At 44.4% G+C, this 27,179-nt stretch overlaps 1 protein-coding gene across 2 annotated transcripts in view; it reads right to left on the reverse strand.

Moving 5' to 3' along the window:
• The window catches only part of LOC115382203 (NLR family CARD domain-containing protein 3-like), a 617,169-nt gene that overhangs the window by 529,735 nt on the left and 60,255 nt on the right, over positions 1–27,179 (reverse strand). For both annotated transcript variants that reach the window (XM_030083899.1, XM_030083898.1), the window contains exons 3-4: positions 7,791–7,879; positions 4,670–4,769 (exon numbers count right to left, since the gene is read on the reverse strand). The gene's annotated coding sequence lies outside the window, so the exon portion shown is untranslated. The remainder of the gene's footprint in view (positions 1–4,669; positions 4,770–7,790; positions 7,880–27,179) is intronic.

Raw genomic sequence — 27,179 nt, forward strand, 5'->3', positions numbered from 1 at the left:
TGTGCATAGTATAAAATACTTTTTTTTAGTAAATGACTGAGCCATAACATTTAGTTTCCAACTGAAATATATTTCCAATAATAAAATCAATACAAAAATAGCCAATTATATCACAGGGAAAACAAAAAAAAAATCCCCTTTGCAACATGTAAACACATCAAGAAAAAAAACAAAAACAATGTGCATTGAGATGTAGAAACGCACAATGAAGATAAATGTGCATGTTTCAGAATAAAAAATTGCCAAATATCACAGAAACAATCACTGATTGCCATCTGCGTGTGTCTCGCTCTGCAGCGTGCACTGCTGCGTCTTTTAGAACCAAGATGGCGGCGGCGCTCGTGCGGTTACGCTAAAAGATGTGTCCCAGCTGGATGATGCCTCGGTCACGTGTATCATATCGTATGAAAGCTCACCAGACGCCAACGAATATCAACAAACTTTATTCAAACTCCCAAGATTAACGACAAGCCCACAAGATGGCGACAATAACATTCAGGCGCATGACGCGCTGTCACTACTGCAGAGGATTATGAAGTTTGGTCAGAGGAGAGCCTGGATAGGTGGAAATTGACCACAAAACGGTACGGAAATAAAACATGTTGTGTTTGGTGCGAATAGCTTTGATATTTGGTGAAAAAGTGTGAGGAACGTGCGATCTGAGGTGCTGGCCGTGAACGTAAAGATCGGTTTTGGGTTTGTTTTGCCGCTGACGGGAGGCGGTCGGCTCAGAGAAGATTCTGCTTGGTGTCTCTTAAAGAGCAGGTTTTTCTAGTTTCATATGAGGCCCAATATGTTGGGCTGGAGCAGACAGATCTCTGGTTCTGTTGCGTTTTGTGTCGGGAGGTGCGCTGAGGGAGGCGGTACAGTGTCTGTCGGGTCGAACGCGTTAATGCGAATTTAATAAAATAACAAATACCAAAGGAAATACTACTTCTGTCAAAGGGGTAAATCTGTGAAACACTCTGGACAAGGAACTAAAAACAGCAAACTCTCTGAATGAATTCCAAAAATTACACAAAATAAGGGTCATTGACAAATACATTACAGTGAGGTAGCAAACAAACCTCACAATCCATACTTTACAAAACTCATAACCAAACTAAACTTCTGTTGTTCTTTTCTTTGATCAATCTATCAATTACTTTATTTTTTGTATTATTTTTGTCTGTCTTGTGTTTAGTAATCTATCTCTGTTCATTATTTATTGTTAGTACTAATCTTAGCGGTCTCATAAAGGGTGAAAAGGACAAAGAAAAAGGAGGAAAATTGGAAAGGAAAAAAAGAGTACAGGGAAAGGAAAGGGAAAAGAAGAAGGGAAAGAAGGGCAGGAAAGGAAAGATAAAGAAAAATAAATAAATAAATAAAAAGGGACAGCAAAAAGAATAAAGAAGGGGGGAGGGAAAAAATAAGGGGGGAAAAATCGACTTCCTCTGTCACGCTCCATCTTGACTTTTGTTTAATGTTTCTTTTTTTTCTCTATATCACGGTGAGGTAAATGTGGGCTAAATATGCTTCGGCTTCAGCCTGAAACCTTTTCAGTCTGATAATATGTTGACCATATATACATATATGTCTTTGTACTTTTATGTTTATTATATACTATGACAGAAATAAAATCTATAACCTCAAAAACCAAAAAATCCTGGTGAAGAAGGCCACCAAACGCTCTTCTTCCTCTGGAAGCTGAAAAGGACTGGACTCTCCTCTCAGCTTCTGACAAACTTCTTCAGAGCCACAGCTGAGAGCCTCCACTGTCTGACAGCAGCAGTGTGGTACGGAATCAGCTCAGGACATGAAGGTGTTGGCCAACAGCACAGGGGATTGTGGGGAGTCCTCTGCCACATCTGGACTCAATAAAATAATGAATGTGTGTGTTCTCTCCATCCTGCTCCATTCATGACCCTTATTGCTTTCTTTAGTAGAGTAATGGCTCGTTTAATATTGTGATCCTTCATGAATGTTTGGTTTATCAATGTGTAACATGTGATTTACAGGATGATTGTTCATCTGTTATGGCCCCAAGAAATCTGATTTGATACACTCTTTCAGTGTGAGCCCTCCATCAAAAGTCTCAGTGTTGTTTGATTCAGATTATTGAACTTATTCTTTTCTGTTAAAAGTCAAACATTCAACTGTTTTCATCTGTGTTCATGATTACAGATCAGAACCAGAACAGGTGTTGGCGTCAGCCTCCAACCACAAGCTGACGTTGTCCTCAGAGATGTTCAGACTCAGTTCATGGTGTTGTCCCCCGTCGAAGTCTTTCAGCACCACCTGTGGCCTGTGCTGAGTCTTGCATCAGTCGGTGTCAGTGTCACTCATTCTCCAGCTGTCTGCAGGGACGGTGCAGAACTTCATATATCTACTGACAACACATATCTGTATATCAGACGGTTTTTCAATCATTTCAAAATTGTCGGATGAAAAAATGCTGACATAATTTAATCTAATCTGGTTTGCTCTGTTCTCATCAATATAAATCCTAATTATCATAATAACAGCAGTGAAGGTTCAACAACTGTGAGTATGTTTGTGCGTTCTCCTCTGAGTCTGGTTCTACAGAAAGTCTCCTCTGAGTCTGGTTCTACAGGAAGTCTCCTCTGAGTCTGGTTCTACAGAAAGTCTCCTCTGAGCCTGGGTCTACAGAAAGTCTCCTCTGAGTCTGGTTCTACAGAAAGTCTCCTCTGAGCCTGGGTCTACAGAAAGTCTCCTCTGAGTCTGGTTCTACAGAAAGTCTCCTCTGAGCCTGGTTCTACAGAAAGTCTCCTCTGAGTCTGGTTCTACAGAAAGTCTCCTCTGAGCCTGGGTCTACAGAAAGTCTCCTCTGAGTCTGGTTCTACAGAAAGTCTCCTCTGAGCCTGGTTCTACAGAAAGTCTCCTCTGAGTCTGGTTCTACAGAAAGTCTCCTCTGAGTCTGGTTCTACAGAAAGTCTCCTCTGAGTCTGGTTCTACAGAAAATAAGTTACATTTTTTGTTTCAACTAAACTATTTTCATGAAGCTTCTTTCTATATTCAGCAACAAGTCAAGCTGATCAATGGTTGCTCTAAATACATTTCATGATGACTCTGACTTCAGACATGGTCAACCCCTTCACTGTCAAGGTGTGCTCTCTAGCGCCACCTAGGTCTACCAAAATGGCCACCACCGCCTGCAGGAATGTCACAGAGTGATCAAAGGAAAACTTAGTTGATCATCTCATCATGACCTAAAAATTATGTTCTGACACTCCTGACCAACACACATCAGGAAGTTACCAACTGGCCTTTCAAAATAAGATGTTCCCTCCAGTGGAGCCTTGAAGAGAGACTATCTCCTCATATGAGCTTTAAACCCTGATCAGATGACAGAGGAGACCCTGCTGAATACAGTTCTGTAGTGTTTAATGCTGGCTCTCGGAGGAGGCGGACGCTTTTTCTATCGCTCCCTACTTTGCTCCTCCCTCCCTATCGTCTCTGCTTGCTGCTCTCTGTCTCGTCTGTTTTACTGGAGGAATCACTTGACTTGGTTTTTCGAACAAACCAAATATCAACCATGGAATTGATCAGCTGGTCTCTCTACGCAATTGATACAAGTTTTTCAACAAAGAGCACAGGAGCGGGGGATCCTGCCTGTCCGGACGGGACTCGGCATGCTGGGTATGTGATGGACGCCCGGGAGAAGTGGAGGGGTGTCACATGCCTGGCACCCCTGTCCGTCCAGGTCATTGTGGATGATTACATTTTCGGATTTAGGATGATCGGTCTGCTGCTGATTGGTCGGTGCTGCGACCTGATCCTCTGCAGGATTAAGAAGACCGCCGCCACAAAAGACGTCCACGGGAGGACGGTCTTTTCAAATCAACGGGCAAAAGCTGAGACTGACCGTTTGTGTGAACTCTTTTGAAAGGCGGACATTTTGGGTTATGGACGATTGAGACGCAAGTTGAATGTCACCATCGCCGAGAGGGTTAAGCCAGCTTCTGTCTGAAATGTGGAGAACTGAGCAAAGGAAGGTCAAACGGCTCCTTCCACACCAAAACAAGATACCTTCTGATTGTGTTTGGCGCCCCTGGAAGACTAAACTAATCTCCCTGAAGATACAAGACTGATTGCTTTGTCTATTTTCCCTCTCTCACTCTCAGCTGCAACCCAAGTTCACTTTGGACTGCTTCATTCAAGGCCGTCCCGGCAACTACCATCTGAGTTGGAGCGCAAAGGGGAGGCGGGCCAAACCACACACACACGTACACGGACTGATGAACTGAAATGCCACATACATGCCACACACACTCCCTCCCCCATTTTCAACATCTCCACCACACCTTTCTGCTGACGACGAGTGGTGATGACGTGTTGCGCTGATATAGCTGCGACCGCTGATCTGTTAGTCTGATAGCAACTTGTCTCATGTGTCTTGCTGTGTTTGTGGGCAGGTTGGCTTTTTTTTGGTCTCTCACTTCTAATCACGACTCCCTTCGGAGCCGTGATCTGAATTGATGTATCTTTTTTTACCCCCCATAATTTCTGTCTGAGTTTCTTTAACTCTGTTTCCTTTTCAAGACGGAGCGCTGTAATTGGCTGCCTGGGTGTCTTAAAAACCCATGCAATTTCGTTGCACTTGTAACTTCGGTAACTTGTTGCAATGACAATAAAGACAATTCTGATTCTGATTCTGATAATAACTCACATGCTTTGGATTCCGTTCTCCGTCAGAGTTGAAGTCAGAAGTCTCCTCGTCTTCCGTCTCTCATCCTCATGAAGATGTTTGTTGTCAGTTATGATGGAGTCTGATGGGAGGAAAACACACTGATCACTAACTGAGGCTCAACTGGCCTGATATGGTAAATGTTCTGCAAAGCACTTTACACTGCAGTATCACCTTCACCCATTCACACACCAGTGGAGGCGGCTGCCATGCAAGGCACTCAGTCCATCCACTGGGGGCAATTCAGGTTTCAGTGTCTCGCCCAAGGGCACTTCGGCACGCAGACAGGGGGAGATCGGAATCGAACTAACAAACTCTTGATTGAGAGACGACTACTATCCCCACTGATCCACAGCCACCCCGATGAGTCAATTTAGAATGATTTTGCACGATCTGCCATCCTCCCTCCTCTTCCTCCACCTGCATAGCCTCACTCCACTCCTCCTCCTCCTCCTCCTCATCCTCCTCCTTCTCTATTCACTCCTCATCCTCTTCCTCACTCCCCCTCCTCACTTATATTGCTACTCCTCTTATTCACTCCTCCCCCTCCTCTTCCTCTTTATCCTCATCCTCACTCCTCCTCTTCCTCAGTTCTTTTCTTCCTCCTCCTCTTCATCTCTCCTCCTCCTGCTCCTTCCTGTCTGTCTTTGTGTGTGTGTGTGTGTGTGTGTGCGTGTGTGTGTGTGTGTGTGTGTGTAGAAATTCTGATGAAGGGAGAGGTTCAGAGAGAAGAACACCTGAATATGCAGAGTGTCACAATGTCTTTAGACATGTTAGCATGAATACACACACACACACACACACACACACACACACACACACACACACACACGAGCCAAGAGAATGAGTAATGAAAAATGATCCATATGTATTTTCACTGCATTACTTCAGTGAAATATTGGTTCTTTTTTAAAATCACCTCAGAGAGAACAGGGGGGTGAAGGGTGGAGTCAGAGTTCCAGCTCCAGGTTGTGTGTTTGTGGGGTGGGGTAGAGGAGCTTCTTCCCCAGACTGCAGTGGGACAAACAGGGACTATCCTGGGGGGCTGATGTTAATGCAGATGGTCTGTGATCTTCTCTGCAGGCACCTGGTCCAGACAGAGTCCAAGTCCAGGAGCTCAGCTCCCACCATTCTCTGTCCCTCCTTCACCCTCCAGGACAAATCTTCCAGGAACTCTCCTCCTCCGAGCCTGGTTCTGAAGGATTCTTCCTTTAAAGGGACTTTTTTCCTTTCCCACAGTCTCTATTACTTGATTGTAAAGAATCATTGATTTGTTCTCTGTAAAAGTGCTGACAGATGACTGTGTTGAACTTGATGCTAAATCTAACTCCTCCTCCCTCCTCTTCCTGCTCCCCATCCTCCTCCTGTCTTTGAGAGGAAGAAGGGAGTGGCTCAGAGACAACAACACCTGAATTTGCAGGGCGTGTCACAATGTGGTAAGACACGTTTGCACAGAGAGAGAGAGAGAGAGAGAGAGAGAGAGAGAGAGAGAGAGAGAGAGAGAGAGAGAGAGAGAGAGAGAGAGAGAGAGAGAGAGAGAGAGAGAGAGAGAGAGAGAGAGATTTCTGCTCAAGTTCTGCAGAATGTGTTGAAAGAGAGAATCATCTAAAACATGCTTTATTTTCACTTGAGGACAACTTCAGAAGCAGCTTCAGTTTTGAACAGATGAGTGTTGATCTGTTGATGTAGTTTTGGCGCATGCAGAACTATCACCCAACTTCTCAATCAGCTGTGATCTGCTGCGATCAGGTGAAATCAACTGCAATGCAGTTCAATCAGCTGAGATCAGTGACCATCAGTTGTGTTTAGCTGTGATCAGGTGTGATCAGCTGCCATCAAGTGTGATCAGGAGGAATCACTGCAGTGAGGTACAATCACTTGCGGTCAGTGTCATTCAGATGCGATCAAATGTGATCAGGTACAATCAGCTGTGATCAAAATCAATCACCTACAATCAGCTGTGATGTGGTGAACTCAGAAAGACTAAAGTGATCAGCTGCAATAAAGTGCCATCAGCAGGGATCAGGTGTGATCAGGATCAATCAGCATCATATAAATGTCCATGGACAGTCAAATAGTGAAGAACTCAGCTGCCTTGATCTGTGATTGTTGGAAAACTGGGCAGTATTCTGCTCCATTTCATAAAGTACAGCTTCTCCATTTTGATTTTACTGATTATATTCTATCCGGCGGAATGTGGGAGTAAACCAGGGAAATCTGACCAATCACAGAAGGAAAACTACTGCAACAACTCATCAGCAGTCAGGTAAACCTGACCAGTCTCACCACGGTCTAAACCAGCTCACGTTCCCATTAGTGGGTGAACAATGCAATTCTGCTTCACAATGAGAGGAAGAGCCGACATGCAAAGATCAAAAAGCAACGTCACTATGAAGGCTTGGCCGCCACGAGCTGGTTCTCCATGTGGGAACCTTTCTAGCACCTCCTGCTTAAAACCCAGAGAGTCAGAAGGATGGTGAGGCCTCACTTTCACGGTCTGTGTTCAGACTGAAAATCAAGATCAAGAGAGTGTGTGTTTGTAAGTAAAAGACACTTCCTCCAAGTTTTAGGCTTTCTTGGAACTGAACCACTCCCTCTTCCTCATCACGGAAAATAAATTCCCCTAAGGACAGATTGCACACAAAAGAAGAGGCGTGATTGGCCTCATTTCTGGAATGTAACCTGACAGCAAACACCACCAGGAGTGACGCAGCTTCACTGAACAATGTCCACACACACACACACTTTTGTCTTTCTATCCTCGTGGGGACCTTCCATTGACTCCCATTCATATCTAACTCCTAACCCTAACCCACACTAAAACAATGCGTAGCCCTAAAGAAATGTTTTTGCCCTTTTACTTTTTTCAGTAGCAACAACATGGCCAAGAAAACACTGTTTCCCCTCATAGAGACCCAAAAAATGTCCCCACAAATGACATTGTGCCTGGTTTTCCTATGGTTGTGGGGACATTTTGTCAAAAACACCCAGTCAATCAAAGTCTCTTTTCTGTATTGTGACAGTCTTTAAATCAAACCCTGACGTTAGAAAAGCTTTGAGACAAAGCAGAAGAGTCAGTCAGACAGATCTCCATGTTCCTCACCTCAGATCAGCTTCATGCTGCCGCTGGTCTCCGCTCAGTCCTGCTGTCTGTCTGAGTGTGTCTGATGTGAGGACGCCGTTTAAATCCACCTTCAGAGTGACGTCAGGAACCAGTCCTGCAGCACACACACATGTGGAGACATGAAGAAGGCGTGGCTCCATCAAGCCTCCCACACAGTCACACAGTGTCTGATATTCTATTAGATATGAGGTGAGACGAGTTGAAGTTTAGAAGTCAGCACACTTTATTTATAACATTCTGACTGAGGGAGACCAGACCAGGAATAATGTCTCCTTCTCTGAGCCAATCAGATTCCACAGCATACCAGCTGAGGGAGAATGTGGGGAGGTACAGTGCATGAATTTAAAAAAAACACAAGATATACTTGAATTTATCCAGTAATGCCATCGGTCAAACAAAACCTCTTATTGTTATAGGATAATGTGGTAGCCTGCGCGGTCGATGTGAGGTTAGAAATTCATGGTTAGAAGTATTTCAGTTATTTTCCTTTAGCTTCAGTTGATCAAGGATCCTGATGGCTGGCACTGTGGATAAACCCCACTGGCCTTTTGTGAAGAACAGTATATCCTGTGTTTCTGGACTCAGTCATTCTTTAGAAAGCGACGGCCTGTGGGCTGCCCTGGTGATATTCTGCCTTCCTCTCTCTCTCCCTGGCTTTGTTTCTGCTGCAGGCAGCTGTGGGCGGAGCTACCTGAGAATCAGGATGATGCAGCACACCTGAGCAGGCTTGAAACCTGAGCTGCTCTGTGTCTCTCTCTCTCTCTCTCTTCCTGACCTGCAGGCTGGATTCTTCCTGTTTTTGTATTCCAGGACTCGTGCACGTTTACACTCAGCCTTTCACACACCTGCTCTCACTGGACACTGCACACACATTTACTGGTCTTCCTTTCATGGTGAACTGTTTATCTAATTGAAATTCACATTGATCACTGCAGGTTATGTGTGTTCTCCCTCTTTTGTTGCACATTGCTGAGCCTGGTTGTTACCAGAATAACGTCACATCAGTCCACAAGCATCATGAAGGGGAACAAGACATCAAAAAGTCTCTCTAAATAGTCACACTGGTTTCAAGTTTATTTCACAATATGCCACACCAAGAATGGACTTTTAAATTGGAGAGGTAAGTTATTCCATTTCACAGTAACACACAGAACAAGAGGCTGAGTTCTAGTGAGGTCTGGAGTATTGTATGAACCATTTCACTGTGTGACTGGAAATCCTTTTGAAGGGTGTTTTCTGTGTGGTTGTTCAACCTGATTGATTGAAGACTTCCCTGTAGCTGCTTCAGAGTTCTCTGGGATAACTTTGTCAGTGGTTTGTGTGTCTAGTATACTTCTTCTGGAGTTTTATATATATATAGATGGAGTTTGATTTGCCACATTTTCATGAAGGTCATAGTTTGGAAAAATCTCTTTGTTGTACTGAAGCTCAGCGACTGTCTGTTGCTGAGCTTTACGGTACTGAGGTTCCTCCTACATGCTGTAAACAAGAATTGAGGGGTGAGCTGATTTCTGACCCGGCTGAACGGGCTGTACTTCCAAAGGAGGCAAGCCAAGCTGACGAGTCTGAGACAGTGGAAGCGTCTGGACCAGAGTCTGGTAGACCAGGCGGGGCCTTTCAGGGAGCTGGAGTTGAAGTCCAGAAGGTTAGAAGTGGAAGTTATGTCTGGTCCATGAGGAAAGAATGAGGGAACCAGAGATTAAGTCCAAATTGAATTGGAAAAACTGGTCAACAAACTCCTCCAGTTTCAAGTTTTGATGTCATATTTCTCCCACGATGAAGGAGCAGCTGGCACTTTGGCCTGGCCAAAGACAGAGTGGACTCTGTTACTTCAGTGTGTTCACTGGAGAAACTCCTGAGGTTTGTTCCTCATTGACACCTGGTCAAAGCTCTGACTGGGAGGCTGTCATGGCTGCCATTGTGCCTATGAGCCTGTCCCAGAAGCCTGGAGACAGTGTTTCAGAGGCTGTTGGAAGTCAGACCACAGGACATTAGTGGAGTTTTCTGGAGGGAAGGAAGCTCGGTTTACCAGGTGGTGTGCATCTGGAAACGTTGAGACAAAAGAAGTTCAGTTCAAAAAAAAAAAAAAAAGTATTTCTTAATTTTGACTCTAAAATCTTGTAAGGCTACAGTAAGACCATTTTTCATGAAATTTAGCAAAAAAATTATTTCTTAATTTTGATTAAGAAATTTTTAATAATGCGTGTGCACAATTTAGTATTTCATGGGAATGAATTAGTTTTGGGTTTTTTTTTACCATGTCATGTCCGGGGCTCCGTAATAAGGCTATAGTAAAACCATTTTTCATGAAATTTGACACACAAAAAAAAAAAAAAAAATTATTTTGACTCTAAAAAAGTGGTAAGGCTATAGGAACACCATTTTCCATGAAATTTGGCAAAAAAAGTCTTTCTTAGGTTCAACTTCAAAAGGTTGCTCACGTTATCGGAACACCGTTTGCAGTTGAAAATTGGAAGAAGGAGATGGGAGTCACACCTCATGAATCAGAGACCACGGCTCTATAGTGAGCCAGGACCACAACATTGCTTTTATGGCACAACTGATATGAGACCATCAAGAAGTGAAAATTGAAAAAAAAATACAATTGTTTTCTTAATATTGACTTTAAAAAAGTGGTAAGGCTAAGACCATTTTTTATTAAATTTGGGGAAAAAAATCTTAATTTTGACTCTTAAACAGTGGTAAGGCTATTGTAACACCATTTTTTATGACATTTTTAGAAAAAAAAAATTCTAAATTTTGACTTGGGGAAAAAGTGGTAAGGCCAATTTTTGGTGAAAAAACATGAGATTGTTTGACATTAAAAACTGGTCAGGCCAGTAAGACCATTTTTTGTTGAAAAAAAAATATATATTTTTAATTATTTTGACATTAAAAAGTGGTATGGCTATATTAGGGCCATTTTTTTGGTGAAAAATAAAAACTAATTTGTAAGAATTTGGAATTTAAAAAAGCGGTAAGGCCAATTTTTGGTGAAAAAACATGACATTTTTTTGACATTAAAAACTGGTCAGGCCATAGTAAGACCATTATTGGTGAAAAAAAAAGAAAAAAAAATGTTTCATAAGTTTGACATTAAAGAAGTGGTAAGGCTATGGTCAGACAGTGATCTGATAAGCGCTGTGTTCAGGGCCAGAGTCATGGTGGAAATGAAGTCTGGCTGGTCAGCTGGTGTGTAGTCAAAGGTTTGAAATGAGGTTAAAGTCAGGGCAGTTTGCCATGAGGTGTCCAGAACGCTGACAGTAAAAACAGTCTCTCTCATCTCCTTTACTAATGACCTCAGTCTGTACACTGGGTGTTGCTGGAGCACAAGGCTCTTCTGAGGCAGGCTGAAACACAGACTTATGGGTAAGCACATACTCGTCGGCTGGTTCAGAGGCTGAGGACAGAGATGAAACTTTCTGTTCATTGATGTTCACCACAATGCACTCAGGTCGACATGCTTTGAGTTCCTCCAGAAGAATTAACTCACGAACTGAATCCAAGTCATTCACTTTACAAGCATTGCACCATTTGTCAAACAGGATTCCCTTTTCCCGTGTGACCTCGACGTAGGTTTGAGCTGGAGCTTTTCTGTGCTTTCTGAATTTCTGCCGATCGGCTTCAGGGACCAGTTCATACACACGTAAAATGGACATTGTAATGGCAATTTTATTTAACAAAGGGCATCAAACGGTGAGTTCTTGGTGGTCTCAATTTATTAAACTGAGAAATCACACAGTCACTGAGTAACAGGGCGAGATCTGCCCTCGCAGGGGCGTGGCTAAATCTAAGCTCAACAAAACAAGTAAACATGAACTCATTAGAGATTTCACCACACATTCCCCCCTTTTGATTAAATCCATCATGTTTTAATCAACCTTATGGGAAATTTCACCTGACCACTAAATCACTCAACTTCCAATCATCATCAGGATCATCGGAGATGTGTGTGAAAGAGGAAGCAGAAGGTTCAACAGAACGAAGCAAAGTGTACTGAACCAAAGCAACCGTGAACATGCGAGCAACCAAACAACGGACCAGGACAATAATACCGGAGGAAAACAGAGACAACACAGATAAGAAAACAGCAAGCACTGTTCAGCAGTCTTAGTCAGCCAAGCTCGCCAGCTGCCCTCGGTCCGCCATCCCTAGAAGTCCCATCCGGACGAGGGGACACCCGTTTCCTGAGAGGGCAGTTCAAGGAGGGAAGAAGCTGAGTGTTCATGTTAGTCATGTTAACTGAGATGTCAGGAACCCAGGAGCAGCGCTGATCACCGATGAGAGGGCAAACCCCCCTTTCTTGTCAGGAAGGAGGTCCAGGGCCACTCTGTTCAGCAGGCCCAGGACACACACAGCCTCCTGCTCCTCCATGAGGAGGTCAAATCCATCAGGAACAAGACTGGTGAGGCTCTCATGCTGGTGATGGATGGTGCCATGCCAAGGGAAGACGCTTCCTCAGAACGCTTCTGAAAAGGAGAGGGAAAGGGTAAGAGTAAGGCTCAGGCTAAGGGTGAGAGTGAGCAGCATTAGAATGTCACAGCTCTGTGTCAGTGCCATTCCTGCCTGCCTGCAGAAACGTGTTGAGAGAATCCTGAAGAGGAACAGGAACAGGGATTAGTAAAGTGTGAACCTGTGTAGCATAAGGCATAAAAGCACAAACATTGCAACTGGCATCATGTGACCCTGGAGCTACCGCAGGGGCAGCTCTCCACCACAGGCTGTCCTGGGGTCCTGGGAGGTCCACAATGCGTCTGCGATGAAGCGAGGGTACCATTGCGGTTTGGGGCAGCAGCATCTCCAGGAGCAGGAACATCTTCCCTGTCGCCTGGTGGAGGGTGGACGACCTCACTCAGGAGCCGATCTCAGGGATTATTCTGCCCTGTGGCTGGGAGACCAGCTGTTAGAGGGTGGAACAGTCCTGCAGGAACTTTGTCTCTTGGTTCTATTTTCAGTCTCTTTCTCCACCAGTTGACCTGCGGGTGGAGGAAACTCTAGTTTCAGACTAAACCTCCACTTTACTTTGAAATTCTAACCACATGTGATGAATATCAGACAGTTCAGCCTTTCACCTGTTCACCCTCATATCTGTTTGTGTTGCTGGACTGATCCAAACAAACTGGTCCCCCATAGTTCCCAGAGCTGGTGTCAGAGGACCAGTTCTCCTGGTTGGATCCAGGTTCAGGATCCAGATCCTCCTGCTTCTGTTTCTGCTCAGCATCATTTACCAGCTGCTCTCCTGCCGCTGTCTGATGGAACTACTTCTTCTTCCACCTGCAGCTGTCCAGGTGTTCTCACTCAGCTTCATTCACTTCAGGGGTGTTCATGGTGCCTTCAGGGACAACTGGGAAAAGGGAGAACTGTACACTTCTGGAAACCTGATTCCTCTCAGTGGAATGGCATTTCTCAAAAATTCCACTCTTACATATCAATTTATTAAGAATTATTTTATTCATTATTCATTCATCATTTTAACAAGCATAAAAGCTGAAAAGAGGAAAAATATATTTCCATGAACGAAACAAAGTCTGCTTTTGTGAAGAAGTTTAAAAGAAACTTAATTTTAACTTGAAAATCACGGAGAAGAGCTTTTATTGTGTGAATGGAAGAAAACAAAGCAGCCACAGCTTTGCTGATTGTGTGAAGTGTAACTGTGAACCAAAAGTCTGTTTTTCATCTAGTCTTTCACATTTTTTTGTTCTCATTCCATTGTCTTTACTCATTTAAATGATTTATTTTTCAAACATTTCTCAGAGAAACAGAACATATAAAGGTTACAGGATGGAGAATTGTTTTGCACACATGCAGACATGAAGGACTTTGCTTGCTCCTTTACTTGACTGCAAAAAAGCAGCTCAATCTTTCTGAGAAATGAAGAAATATATTAATTTCATGCAGGTGGAGGAGGTGGAGGAGACGAAGCACCACAGGCAGCCTGCAGACAGAGGGCGCCGTCCACATGCACAGCTGGGTGCAGCAGAGACAGGAAGTGAGGAACTCTGTTCACTGAGTTCTGGCTGTTTTTAAAACCTCTCATTTTAATTCAGCTGTTCAAGTTTCATCAAGTTGAAGAGGTTCAGAGTTTATCAGAATTTACAGGGAATAAAAACACCTTTCCTCTGGACCCTGAAACAATGACTGAGGGCCTGATTATGCTGAGGTGATTCTGGAGACTGAGAGGTCAGAGGTGGAGGATCTGTCTGTCGCTTTATGTTTGCTTTTCAGTTTGAAGCAGTTAGCTTATCCAGGAAGCAGATCATCCAGGCTTCCACATCTGTCTGGGGCCCTGTGCCAGAACCATCTTCTGGACTTTCAATGGACAAAAACCTACTTCATTTACCACCAGGGGGGGCTAGATTAGAAGAACTGCAGCATCTCTCTGGAATAGCTGCTCTCCCACACTGACTTGGTTACTATAGCAACAACCTCCAGCTTCCTCCAACACGTCTGATGTGATAAAAACTCAAAGTTACTGCAATACTGTGAACTTTTTACACTTACTTCACATGAAACACATTTTACTTTATGTGCAGCACATTTCCAGATGTTCATTCACTTTATTAGGGTCAATTAATTCATGATCCAAAACCTGAGTTTGAAATCCAAACAGAACTACACACATCATGGTGTCTTCAATCACCTTGCATTGTGACACTATTGGGAGTTGTTTTTCTTTCTTCACATTTTCCCCTAAAAATAAGAGTGAAAAATAAAAACTTAAGTACGTTTAAGGGTTTAAACTGATGAGGAACACGTTCATCGAGATTGAGTTAAAGCTAGGGTCGGTAATCTTGGAAAACTAGCATGTAGCACGAATGTAGCATCTCCCCAAGGCTCCGCCCAGCTCCCACCCCATTGGAGGAGCTCCCGTTGGGAGCGAACGTGCTGGACGCGGAAGAGCCGCTCATGGGAGCACCACTCACACGGAGTTTGTGATCACCTCCAATGTTATTAACCTTTCTGACTGCCCACACACAACGCGCATAGGTGCTCAGCGCGCCGCTCCGCTTCCTTCTATTTTTCACACGAGCCGCGAGCGCCTTGGCAACGCGCGCGTGCACTGAACCAGGGCCAGTGCACGCCAGTGACATGTACGTGCAGGGGGCTGGTAGAACGGCGAAGGGATTTGATTGGTTCTTGAAGAGCAGTCCGCGCCTTACGATTGGTCGGAGTTTTTACTGTCCTTCAGCCGCTACAGTTGTCAGATTTCTTCCCCATCTTTTTCCGTCCACATAATGTATTGACTTCTCCCAGGGGGCAAGGAGCATTTCACTCTGTATGACAAAAAGTGCTTTTGGACAACATCGTCTACCCTGGCTTTAAATGAAATTGATAGAAATAGGTGATATCTGAGCAGATGAAAATGACGCCTTCCAGACTGGCCTCATCTCACTGACCCGACCATCTGCAGCAGTCAGCCTGACAGGAAGAGGAAAGCAGAGAGTCCTGCTCAGCTCTCCCTGACCTGCATGCAGCTCTCACTGTTCACTGCTGAGCTGGTTCCAGGAGAACTTCCCCAGCGGTCCTGCAGAGGGAGCTGTTTCTACACTGTGACCTGGAGGACAGCCTCACTGAGCTCATGGAGGAACACACACACACACACACACACACACACACACACACACATAAAGACTCAAATGAACAGAGACACAATTATAGTCAGGAAACGGTGCTGTCCATGGTGCTGAAACAACAAGCGAATCCAGTTGTTTAGTTGTTTCTTTATCACTACGTTTACATGCAGCCAATAACCCTTCTCAAACCCTTTTCAAACTTGAATGTTGGCAATAACCCAATAGCGAGTGGCATGTAAACACCTGCCAAAACCCGGAAAAGCTCATTTTCGAGATTTGTAAAACCCGATAAAGACCGCTGGGTTACTCCTTTTCAAACTCGAAAGTGCCGCCGTGTAAACGGATAACGAGTTAAGAGACATTGTTTTTGTTTCTGCGCATGCTCCAGCCGCAATGGATCATGGTCTTTTGAGTCCAGCAACAAGTAGGCGCGAAACTCACCCGCAACCCAACCATTGGCAAACAGACAAGATGGGGCGTGTGGTGGCGCTGGTAACGCTGCAAACGGCTAACGCTGCCGGTGTTCGGCTGTCGGAGAGTTGTTTTTTCTCCTCTCCGTTGTCCGGGTGCTGCACAATTTAGCGCGGAGGGGCGCCAGGACTGAATAGGTCTGGCGGAAACCCTGAGTAAACGTGAAAGTAACGTAACTTAGGCTGAACACAGAGTGCCATTTGTAAGCACGTTTTTCACGTTGGGTCGGCCACCGGAGGAGGTTGCTGGATCTGTCGATCTAGCCCGTAAAAAAATCTGCAACTCGTAGACAGCAACCCAAACCTCCATCGAGGTAGAAAATGCACGTTAAAACCGTATGCGAATGATCACAAAAAAACACGTCATAAACACATTCATGTCATCGGCCCATCCGACGTGTTCAAATAGAAGCTCGCTTCGGCGGAACCCCCACCCAATCTGGCAACACAAAGCCGCTCAGGTCAGAGCTGTTTTGTTTTGGGAACACGATTCAGTTATTTATATGAAGAGGCTGATTTACAAATCCACACTTCCCAAAAGGGGTCCTGGCTCGACCCGTGACGGTGTGAACATGCCTTCAATGTTATTCTAAATGAGTGTTCATCTCAAACACGTGTCCCCCCTCCAACTGCATGTCTTGTCTGTATTTGTCACTTTGCAGAGAGTGATGAAACATCGGTCACCACAGAAGAGGCAGCCACCCCAAGGTCAACCACCAGCCATGAAACCAGTGCTGGTGGCTCACCAGGAGAAGAAGCTGAAACTGCAGCTGCGGATGATGACGAAGGTAACTATTCAGCTTTACAGTTATTATCGTGAGCAGGTACTATCAGAGTTTGATTGTACTCAATTACATTGGCACAAGTACTTCACAGACTTTTTGGGGTAACTGTACTCCCTGGGAGACACTTGTCATGCAGGACTTGTTATTCCCACATGATCGACATCGGAGGGAACTAACAGTGTTGATACATATGTGGTGTGACACTTTCAGCTAACTTTGCGTCCCAACATTACAAAACGTTTACATTCTTTTTTTTTTGTTTGTTTTTGTGCCTAGATGCAGAGCCCAGCGGGAGTGGACAGTGTTCACGACTCCCACATGCTGCTACGGTGCATCCTCGAGCGTCAACACCAGCTGGTCTTGGTAGGCAAACCTTAACATGTCATTATTTGGGTCAAATGGGTCCCAGTAGGATGACCAAAGTTGTGGTCTCTCTGACGCATATTCGGAGTGATGCTGCAAGCTAAGGTCTGTCTTGTCTTCTTCAGATGGGTCGAGTCGAAGGTCTAGGTCCCGGGGAACGTCTGCGCTGACACAACACCAAGAATTCATGCGGAGTATGCAGCGTGAGCACCATCTGTGGTTGGAGCAGCAGAGAGAACTGAGCCATGCTCGGGATGAGGCACTCCTGTCCCGGCTAATCGCCGAAACCACCCGCTCCACAGGACTGCTGGTGGACCAACTGTTGACAGGGTTCGGTTCAATATTTAATCGGCCATCTCATCCCCAACCGGTGTACAGTCCACCTCCAACGCAGGCAGTGTACACACCGTACCCATATGAAAACTATGGCTTGCCCCGACCTCCTCCTCCGCAGCACAGTGGCCAGTCAAGAGCACCAGAGAACCGAGCTGATGCAGAGGAACTCGAATCGCAGAGATTCCATCAACTCTAGAGACTGCCATACACTAGTGTTGTCTTCTGTAAATAGTTTTTTCCATTTAATATCTGCCACACAGTACTGTTTTCTTTCCTAGATAGTTTTTTTTTCCTTTGTTTGCTGTGCACCCCAGAGTGGGTTTGTTAAAATAAATAAAATCACAAAAAAAGATGTGATCCCCGTTTTTCATTTTAGCTGCTCTTTATATTCATTACACGTGTGCTGAGAAACTTTGTTCCACTCAGACATTTTTGCAAGAAACACCACCTTGACAAGGCAACTCCAAGCTGTGCCTCGGTTGCACCTCATTTGTAAGAACACCAGAGTTTTCACTGTCATTTGCACATTTTATTGGAATTACAAGTTTGAAACTCCCATCACAAAAGACAATACAGTCATGTCAGTCGCCATAGTAGTAAGGTAATATGTGTCCTGCTTCAAAAAGTGGTGCTGTACTTCGTCCAAAGGTCTTACACTGTCATTCTTGCATATACTGAACATTGAATGTATTACAACACAAAACTCTGAGTCATATCGTCTGTAACTCCTGGTAAACAACGCGGCCTGTAAGTTATTACAACGTGGAGCAGATACATGGTAGAAAACATTACAAAACACAACTGCTATACTACGTCTACAAATCGGCGGCGTCAATCCATCCACTTCACCCCCTTTCCCTCTCTACCTCTCCTTTCATTCCACAATCTTCTGTGTTCTCTCCTGTCACCTCTCTCCCATGTGTGTCTTCTAGTAGCGTCTACGGAGCGGGACACGTGCTGCCAGGTAATCGGTTAGTGCCCGTCTGATGGCTGTGGCTGCAGTGTCGGTTGTGCAGTTGGCTTGTGCCGCTGGCTGCGGAAACTGCCTTCCCACCGATGCTGCTTCCTCAGCCCATCGAGGATTCACGTGCTCCTTCTCCATCTCACAAAAGTTGTGTAAAGCACAACATGTTGCCACCACGTGTGGAGTGAAAGTGAAATGGAAGTCGCTGCGCTTCAGGAGAACACGGAAACGAGACTTGAGTCTGCCGAATGCAATCTCAATGCAAGTTCTAGCAGAACTCAAATACACATTGAATGATTCCTCCGGTGGTGTCAGCCTTGGAGATTGCAGATGGCCCTTCATGAGCCAGGGCATCAGCGGATACGCGGGATCTCCGAGCAGGAAGAAATCCATAGGCTGCCCCTCGATCGGCACGGTTCTCTACAAAGGGAATGTGAATACAAAAAACTTATTACATGGTTTTGCCGTTACTGTCCTAAATCACTAACAAGAAACATAATACAGTGATGTCATCACATCTCGCAACATCAATGTACATTAGAAGTGAACTGGACATAATTGACCACCAGACATGACGTCACCTGGTGTGTGCATTACAGTTTACCTTTGGGAGGCGGTGGGCGTTCCGGAACAGGTCAGATTGCCTGAGGGCATTGGCGTCATGTGCAGAACCAGGCATTTTGCAGCTCACATGCCAGAAGCTGTCGCAAAAGTATCATAGTTAATCACAGTGTAAGTAGGCCTGCTCAGTCAAGGAGGAAAAAATTCACTAAACAGTGATTCCCAATATGGATGGGGTTATGCTTATGTAACATGGTTGAACCCTGGGTACACAATTGTATGCATGTAATTTTTGTATGGAGTAACTTTGTTGATGCAACAGTGGATTTCATTGCAACTGCACAACAATAACTTCTTCATATATCCAATTGTCTAGTATTTCTATTAGTGGAGAAGTATCTCTGCATCATGCACAATGTACAGCCACCAACATCATCAAGGCTTGGATATATAACAAAAGGCTTACCGGTATTTATCATCACAGACTGCCTGGAGGACATAAGAGGGCCATCCCTTCCTGTTGATGAAGTCCCTGTAGCCATCACTTGGAGGCAAACACGGAATGTGGCTCCCGTCCACACAGCCTTTAAAAAAATAAAATAAAAAATAAAAGTTTAAAAAAATAAAGACACATGCTCAACAACACATTCGTGGCTCAAACACATTAGTAGTTACCAGTAGCCCGGACAGTGCATTACACAGATAGCCCATAACCATAAATCTGGATATAAATATTGGGATGAAATACCAGCAAATATACACACCGATAATTTGAGGGATTGAGTGGGTCCGTTCAAATCTGTCGGCGATGGCACATGCCTCCTCCAGGGTGGGTACTCGAATCAGCTGTTTGATGACTGAGTCAGCCATCCCGTGGCAGAATAAATACACCATCTTCTTGACGGTGCTCTTGTGAACTCCAAACTGGTTGCCAACAACGCGGTACTCTGCACAACTTGCCAGTTTGTAGAGCACCATGGCGACACGCATCCCGAGAGGCACTGGTTTGCGAACGGTTAATTTGCGGGGCTCCATAACTTTCTCCATCAGCTGGCAGAGTTGGAAGTTGGTGGAAGGACCGACGTGACATGCGAAAATTGTCACGCCAGTCGGCGTCGGTGAACTCCAACATGACAACCCGTTCCCACCAGTCCTGGCTGCGCACCTTCATCCACAGTGTCCTGGGGGCTCTGGCGTGAACGCGTGGAGTGGACGTATGTAACGCAGCGGTCAGCGAATTGAATGTTTGTTCTCGCAGTTGTCTCCTCCGACAAACGTACACGAAGCACAACAGCGTCAGGTACTGCTGCTGGGTCAGCACCAGCACTAATGCGGAAAGAAAGGCGGCTGCTAAGAGCTGGTCGTCCATCTTCCTGCTGCCTTTCCCGCGAATGTTTTTGTCTTCGGTAACAGGAAGAAGAAGCGGAAATGACGGGATTGGCGTAAAGGGAAATGACGCATTATTGGCGTCATGACGCCGTCCGTGCGCCGTGGTTTGGAAAGGGATATCCCGATTGAATGCGAGGCCTTGTAAACGGGGTAACTCTCTGTCTGTTTAAGCATGTAAACGGGGTTTTCCTAATGCTCCAGAAACCCAGATATGACCTGAACCCGAATTTTAGCTGCATGTAAATGTAGTCTATGCCTAATACACATGAAAACAGAAACACAGCACCCCCCCCCCCCCCCCCCCCCCCACACACACACACACACACACACACACACACACACCCAGCACCTCCTGCAGCAGATCCAGTGATCAGTGGATTCTGATAACAATGAAACAGGAACACAGAGTCCAGCTTCAGCTGAGAGAGTTGAAGTGTTGTGTGACTCTGTGTCTGTTTGTCTGCTGTGGTTTGTGGTGAAAAGTAGAATGAGACCATGTTGACGTCACATCGACTTCAACTTGCTCGCTTCCTGTTTTCTCCCCCAGCCCCCCCCCCCCCCAAAACACACACAGTTGACTGATTGTGCTGTTTGTGTTGAACCAGTTGTTGTTGCCTCTTTCCTTAGTTTATTCAAAGAAGTTGTGTGTTTATATTGTGCTCTTCTGTGCTCACATCATAGTTTTACAGTTTTAACATAAGTTCCTGCAGTGGTTGAAATCTAGGCTGTTTTTTATAGAGGTGGTTTTGGCAGGAAACAGGAAATAGTGTGATGTTCCGCCCTGAGTGTGGGTTGAGACAGTGAGACGGCGTCCTCACATCAAGCAGAGACAGACAGAAGGACTGAGGAGGGACGGAGAGCAGCTTCTTCTCTCCAAAAGAGTCTGAAGAAGATGTGAAGAGAGTTGATCAGGTGAGAATCTCTGTCAGCTACAACAAAGCTTTCACAACGCTGTGTTGGACTGGATCTGACTGTGTGGCTGCTGGCTGTGTGTCTGTGTGTCTGTCCAGCCTACATTATGGACACCTGTGGGGACCTGGGAGGGTCAGGAGGTTCAGAATCTTCCAGCAGAAGACTTTTCAGCCTCTCATTTCAAACTGACACTTCCTTTGTTCTTTTTCACTTTTTCAATTGATATTTAGACCAGAATTCAACTTATTTTGACTTGATCCTTCAAAGGTACACATGAATACACACACACACACACACACACACACACACACACACACACACACACGGAAGAGAAAGGGAGGCCGATAAAGAGGATGAGATGAGGAAGAGAGATAGAGGGAGAGAGAGAGAGAGAGAGAGAGAGAGAGAGAGAGAGAGAGAGAGAGAGAGAGAGAGAGAGAGAGAGAGATGAACAGACAGGTGAATAAAGTGGACTGACTAAAAACAACTGGCACATGTGAAAAATAATTCATCTCCATAAAACAGCACTGGGAGAGGAGGTGGACGACATCAAGGAGTCGGTTTATAACAGTTAATAATCATGGAGTTGATGTTGGAGTCTGAAGTTGTCACAGACCAGGATGAACCCAGAAGCAGACTGGAGCAGATCAGGTTAAAGCAGGTCTTTATTCTGAACAAACAAGTCCAACAGGATGATTCAAAGCAGAGTTTAATATTCCAGATGAGCAGGAAACACAGGGAGCAACAGAAGGAGCTGAATCTCAGCTCATCCAGGTCACTAAAACAGAGGAACTAAACCCATCAGTCACAGACGGATCAGATGAACCCACACACACACATCAGACTAAACTAAATGCTCTTGGACAGGGGACAGACACGGGACAGGACTGGACAACAAGAAGACTGGACACACCAAGTGTGGGACACGAGGGACGCAGGGACGGGTGAGAGACTCAGCACAGGCCACAGGTGGCGCTGAAGGACTTAGACAGGGGACAGGGTGAGACGGACAGGAGACAGGACACACAGGACCCTGACAGAAGTCTCAGAAAGCTCTTCCCTCAGACACAGCCATATATGGAGCTGTTTCTGCAGCTAAATGTGCTGATGACTAATGTTGCCACATGTGTTTTGAAATGTCAGCAGGTCAGAAACAGGAAACAGACACACAGATGTAGTGGAGCAACAACACCATGAACTGAGTCTGAACATCTCTGAGGACAACGTCAGCTTGTGGTTGGCGGCTGACGCCAACACCTGTTCTGGTTCTGATCTGTAATCATGAACACAGATGAAAACAGTCGAATGATTGACTAAACACAAAACAATAAATTCAAGAATCTTCATCAAACAAGACTGATACTTTTGATAGAGGGATTGAAGAGTCTGAAAGAGTAGATCAAATTAGAGTTCTTGGGGTGATAGATGAACAAACATCCTGTAAATCACATATATATATATATATATATATATATATATATATATATATATATATATATATATATATATATATATATATATATATATAGATAGATAGATATATATATATATATATATATGTGTGTGTATAAAACCTAGCAATTGCTAGGCTTTTTAAATTGATTTTTTTACATTTTGATTTTTATTTTACATACATCACAGGTAACAGTTTCACTGTCTGACTCTCTGAAGTAGCTCCTAACAGTTCCTGCTCCTGTTCCTCATCTTAAATTTGTCATTAATGAGCCAGTCTGTCTGATCAGCAGCAGGAGGAGAGCTGCACACTGAGCCTGAGTGTTGCCTGCAAAATGTGTGAAATACTTGCCTGCAAACTTTTTTGCACTTTGTGTTCTTGTTTTTCTATTTATTGATATTTATTTGCCACTGTGGTACTTCTTCTTTGGCTGCTGTAACAGTGAAATTTCCCCATCGTGGGATCAATAAAGTCTTATCTTATCTTATCTTATCTTATCTTATCTTATCTTATCTTATCTTATCTTATCTTATCTTATCAAGGGAACACCCTCCTCTGCAATTTCACCACCAAGCCGCGACGCAGTCGCAACAACAATGCGGCTTCCGTAGCTCCGGCTTTACCTAAACATAGATCTATAGACATAGATTTCTAGACGTACATATGTAGACACGCGTGCACTTACCGAACATATATCTGCATATATGACATATCTGGCCCACACCGGGCTGTCAGGCCTTTAAACCGCGGGCCTTCGAGCAGACGCACGCACCTGAATTGACGATTCCTCCCCCCCGGTCTGCGGGTGCACGCCTCGGCCGCCGCCGTTGTCCCCAGCCAGTGTTGTTCGCTGAACACGTTCATATTTACGGTGAACTGCGAACTGAGCGACTCAGTTTTCATATCATGAACGTGAACGAGATCGCTGCTCACTTTGGCAAGAATGATTGGCACACGCAGTTCACGTTTTACGGCACAGCGGAGGGCAGAGGGGACGAGGCAGCGTTGGATTAAACGGGGATCCTCCCCGTACATAATGATGTGATGACGTATGCAGTAAACGGGAAGCAGGACAGTCAAAAACAAGCAGAAAACACGACGGTGGTTGAAAAACACTTTTTAATAAAAACCCCGAGAGATAAAACACTGGAGAGGAGAGATGGAAGCAAACTGCGAAACAGCAAGTTGTATAAAGAGCTCCGTTGCAGAATACGAGCGATCATCCGGCTGGTGTTATGGATTAACTGGTTCTCGTGTTAACGAATGACGGTGGAGGTCTGTGTGAACACATGCTGATAACAACAGTTGTTAAAGTAAGACTCACAAAAGACTTTAAACGTATACACTCACTGTAACTGTCGATAACTGACGTTCGCCAGAACGACTCCATGTTTCAGTCATGTATTGGTCACAAGTTAACACGGGCACCAGTTAATAAGAAACATCGACATGCGGAGCAGAGCTCACACCGAGACGTACCGCTCGGCGTTGTGGTGCTGCGGCCAGGGGAGCAGCCGCTCCTTCAGCAGCGTATCATGGAGATGTTGGGACATTATTTGAGCAGATATCAGCAGATAAAAACACTCTACTGGGCGCTGAGGACTGCTGCTGCAGAGCTAAACACCGGAAAGTTCCTCGTGAGACTTTGTGCGCATGTCACAGGCTGCTGTATAATCCGCTTCACCCAGGTTCAAGAATCTTGTTTAGTTTTGGAGTAGCAGTGACTTGTGATGGATGGTTAAGAAGAGGTTGTTATTGAGTACTTACAAAAGTACCAAAGTAACAAATGAACGTGAAGTAGTTCATTGTTAGATATGTGAACTTAACTCATTTAAAAAAAAAAAAATAGAGAACTTGAATCTGCACCTGTGGACAGCAACCCCCCCCCCCGGCTGTATGGATTGCTGGAGCCCCAACCCCTGACCCACGATTGAAGTGAATAAACAAAAAGTGGCCCTACCAAACAAAATAAAACTTTTAAAACGCACAAGCAGCGTCACGACGAGCACACAGCATCTTCAGAGTCACATGCTGAACCACATTAAACAACTCCAGTCATCAGTGTAAATGTACTGTAAACTACAGCTGGCTGTCATTCACCACCACCTTTGATGTATATATCTTTTTAAGGTCCATGAACACAATCAGGATTTATTTCAATTGACTAAATTCTTGAAAATAGTTTAATCACTGCTAAAATGACATTTTTGACCATCAATTCAAAAGCAACGTCAAATTATGCTGGAAGTACCAAAAACTTAACTTGACTTCACTAAAACAGCTCCCTGGATATTCTGGAGGCTTCTGTTGAAAACCTCAGGCAGCTGTCTGTGTCAGAGTCTGGTACGTTTTCGCTGCTTTTAAATGTTTGTGCAGATTGGTGGCGTTACCACAGCAGCGAATTACCTTCCTGCACACATTACATGATACAGTGTCTTTATCTGAAGCTGTGAAATAAGTTTGTTTCCACACTTTGGGATTACATTTGGTAAAATAAAAGAACACGACACCATCTACCTTCGGCTGTGCCATCATTTTAACAACAAACAAGGATCCACATCACAATGTCATATTATCCTTTTTGTCCTTTATTTCACTTCATCCATCTTCCAATCAATTTTAACCATCTTCATCTGACCAGAGCACCTTTTTCCACATGTTTGGTGTGTCCCCCAGGTGGCTTGTGGCAAACTTTAAACAAGACTTTTTATGGATATCTTTGAGAAATGGCTTTCTTCTTCTGTTTCTGCTTCTCTTCCATAAAGGCCAGATTTGTGCAGTGTAGGATTGATGGTTGTCTTCTGGACAGACTCTCCAACCTCATGTGTAGATCTCTGCAGTTCATCCAGAGGGATCCTGGGCCTCTTGGCTGCATCTCTGATCAGTCTTCTCCTTGTCTGAGATGAAAGTTTCGGGACGGCCGGGTCTTGGTAGATTTGCAGTGGTGTGATACTTCTTCCATTTCAATATGATTGCTTGCACGGTGCTCCTTGAGATGTTTCAAGCTTGGGAAATCTTTTTGTATCCACATTTGGCTTTAAACTTCTCCACAACAGTATCTCAGACTTGCTTGGAGTGTTCCTTGGTCTTCATGATGCTCTCTGTGCTTTAAACAGAACTCTGAGACAATCACAGAGCAGGTGCATTGATACAGAGACTTGATTACACACAGGTGGATTCTATTTATCATCATCAGTCATTTAGGACAACACTGGATCATTCAGAGATCCTCACTGAACTTCTGAAGTGAGTTTCGCAAGGCACTGTACATACAAAATATGAACAGATGTACAAATGGACAAAACTGGACATTGGTGTTTGATAGAACTGAACCTGAAACAACAAACTGACTGAGCCAGAGCTCATGAATATTCTCGTTTTGTGTTTTTCAGAGTCAAACATCTCACCTGAATGTCAGCATGTCAGCTCCTCAACATGGTCTTTCCAGGGACTTGATGAACACAGTGTGAAAGTTTAGTGAAATAAGGTCTTACATAAGGTCAAAGATGAGCTCACCTCAAGAAGTCCTCCTGGGAATTCTGGAGGATTTGAGACATGAAGACTTTGAAAAGTTCAAGTGGTATTTGTGTCAAGATGGAGTCCTTGGAGAGTTCAAACCAATCCCAACGAGTAAACTGGAGACATTGGACAGGACAGGCACAGTGGATGTGATGCACCAGGCCTACAGCAATCAGATTCTTGACGTCACAAAAATGGTTTTAAAAAGAATGAAAATGATGGGAATATGGGAGAAACACTCCAAAAACAGCTCAGAACCTGGAGGTAAGTCCTGGAAACATTACAACTTGATGGTGTTATTTCTCACAGTCTCTCATGCACAAAAAACAACAGATCTTAGTAAATATTGAAAATTGGTTGAGAATTTCTGCATGACATTTTTCACCCAGTGTCATTCACAGTCCGATGAGCTGAGGAGAAAACAAACAGAAGAAAATAATTTGTCATTCTTTATTAGGGAACCTCTTACCGAGCACCTAATTTAGGTTGATTATCTGTGATTAGGGGTGAATCTGTGGAACAGTCTGGGCAAGGAACTAAAAACAGCAAAGTCTCTGAATATATTCAAAAAATCATACAAAACCTGGGTGATTAATAAATATACACAGTGAAGTACTAGACAAACCCAACAAGACAAATCATACAAAACTCACAACCAAGCTAAATTTTTTTTTTTTTTTTTTAACGATTTAATTCACTCATTTATCCATTATGTCTGATGGTTTGGCCTCTGTACTTTATCTCGCGTCACCATTTACTGTAAGTACCACTATTAGCGGCCTCATAAATGGGGAGAAGCACAAGAAGGAGGGAGGAAAATTTGGACGGAAGGGGCGAGGATGGGGAAGGGAGAGGGAAGGGAAGAGGAAGAGAGAGTAGAACCACGAGGAAGGAAGGGAACAGATGGAAGGGAAGGAGAAGGAAAAAAAATAAATAAATAAATTTTTGCAACAAAAACGACAGGAAGAAAATGTTAATTAACAAAAGTGTTTCCTTTTGCTGTGCCCTATTTTGATTGTCGGCTTGTTGTCTTAGCTCGACT

Source organism: Salarias fasciatus, chromosome 23 (assembly GCF_902148845.1).
Source record: "Salarias fasciatus chromosome 23, fSalaFa1.1, whole genome shotgun sequence".
Taxonomy (NCBI): Eukaryota; Metazoa; Chordata; class Actinopteri; order Blenniiformes; family Blenniidae; genus Salarias; species Salarias fasciatus.